The following is a 2,036-nucleotide window of genomic DNA, read 5'->3' as shown; positions in this document are numbered from 1 at the left end:
GTTTCTGCGCTGCACATCTCTACGAGATATAAAATTCCAAAGCTCCAAATAATGTACCATATGTTTTTACAGATACACGATCCTGAGGAAAGAATTAGGACACCTTATGACGTTTAATTATTCGTGTTTAAAAATGTAAGATAGTCCGACGCTCATAAAATTATCTGTCATACTCTGGATTTAATGACTATAACGAAGTATAAAACTTTTCAACATCCCTAAAGCATGCCCTAGAGTAATGATTCTCAATTTAAGAATCACCTTTTCGCTGCCAATAATGCCTGGTAAATGGATCTCTTACCTTTATACCTTTGTATCCATTTAAATCGTTCCCATATATGTCAGACTCCAAATTGTGAAAACGACACAAACCGGGAGTTTCCACTGATGAAACCGGATGTACTTGCGCCCCTTGGCCTTCTGGATGATGTAGTTATTCTGTCGCTTTCTTCTGAGTGAAGGCGGAGAATTAAAACTACAATACCCATAATCCCTTGTGCCCCCGGGCGGGGAAGCTTGGCGATGATGAGATAGACATGCGCAGAGCAAGCCCTCTGCCATTTTAAATTGTGAAAGGTCACAGCTCCTAAGTTGAGTGTAGACATTGCTTGACATGCCGGGTATTTCTGGATATTTTATACACGACATAATATTGTAGCATGCATGTGTCCTGAAAACAACATTTTAAAAATGTAATTTCAATGTAGGACTGCAGAGGCCTCACCTTCATCCCCCTACGCTCCTGGATTAACGAGTTCAACATGCGGCGTGACATCGAACAATTCTTCCGCCGCCTTCGCCTCCACGCCTACTTCTTCAACCAAGCCTCTCGCCCACCCTCTGACGACCCCTTCTCCCGCCTTCAACACACCCATCCACCTGGACACCCCGTGCTGGCCTCTGACCCGCCCTCGATCTCTTCATATCCAACTGCCGCTGCGACATTAACCGCCTCAACCTCTCCACCCCCTCACCCACTCCAACCTCTCACCCTCACAACGTGCAGTCCTCCACTCCCTCTGCTCCAACCCCAACCTCACCATCAACCCGGCAGACAAGGGAGGCGCGGTAGTAGTTTGGCGCACCGATCTTTACACCGCTGAGGCTAAACACCAGCTCGCGGACACTTCCTCCTACTGCCTCCTTGACCATGACCCCATCTCCCACCACCAAACCATCATCTCCAAGACCATCCATAAAATCATCAGCTCAGGGGATCTCCCATCCACCGCCTCCAACCTCATAGTCCCACAACCCTGCACCGCCCATTTCTACCTCCTGCCCAAAATCCACAAACTTGACTGCCCCGGCCGACCCATTGTCTCAGCCTACTCCTGCCCCACCGAACCCATCTCTGCATATCTCGACACGGTCCTGTCCCCCTTAGTCCAAGAACTCCCCATCTACGTTTGGGAGACCACCCACGCCCTCCACCTCCTCCATGATTTTTGCTTCCCTGGTCCTCAACGCCTTATCTTCACCATGGACATCCAGTCCCTGTACACCTCCATCCCCCACCACGAAGGACTCAAAGCCCTCCGCTTCTTCCTTTCCCACCATACCAACTAGTACCCTTCCACTGACCCCCTCCTTCGACTGACTGAACTGGTCCTCACTCTGAACAACTTCTCTTTCCAATCCTCCCACTTCCTCCAAACTAAAGGAGTAGTCATGGGCACCCGCATGGGTCCCAGCTATGCCTGCCTCTTCGTAGGATATGTGGAATAGTCCATCTTCCACAGCTACACTGGCACCACCCCCACCTTTTCGTCCGCGACATCGATGACTGTATCAGCGCTACCTTGTGCTCCCACGAGGAGGTTGAACAGTTCATCCACTTTACTAAAACCTTCCACCCTGACCTCAAATTTACCTGGACCATCTCAGACTCCCCCCTCCCCTTCCTAGACCTCTCCATTTCTATCTCAGGCGACCGAATCAACACGGACATTTACTATAAACCGACCCGACTCCCACAGCAACCTAGACTACACCTCCTCCCCCCCTGCCCCCTGTAAAAACGCCATCCCATATTC

The 2,036-nt window shown here is 50.1% G+C and overlaps 1 protein-coding gene across 2 annotated transcripts in view; it reads right to left on the bottom strand.

Moving 5' to 3' along the window:
- arfrp1 (ARF related protein 1) overlaps positions 1-437 on the bottom strand; it is a 36,692-nt gene extending 36,255 nt beyond the window's left edge. Inside the window, exon 1 of one of the 2 annotated variants that reach the window (XM_043710321.2) lies at positions 302-437. The gene's annotated coding sequence lies outside the window, so the exon portion shown is untranslated. The remainder of the gene's footprint in view (positions 1-301) is intronic. The other variant, XM_043710320.2, reaches the window with a different exon arrangement.
- Between the last annotated feature and the right edge of the window lie 1,599 nt (positions 438-2,036).

Source organism: Chiloscyllium plagiosum, unplaced genomic scaffold, assembly GCF_037043375.1.
Source record: "Chiloscyllium plagiosum isolate Xiang-an unplaced genomic scaffold, Cpla_swu_hap1 HiC_scaffold_15, whole genome shotgun sequence".
NCBI classification, from domain to species: Eukaryota; Metazoa; Chordata; class Chondrichthyes; order Orectolobiformes; family Hemiscylliidae; genus Chiloscyllium; species Chiloscyllium plagiosum.
The sequence above is the reverse complement of the archived record's forward strand: the minus strand, read 5'-3'. Positions and strand labels throughout refer to the sequence as shown.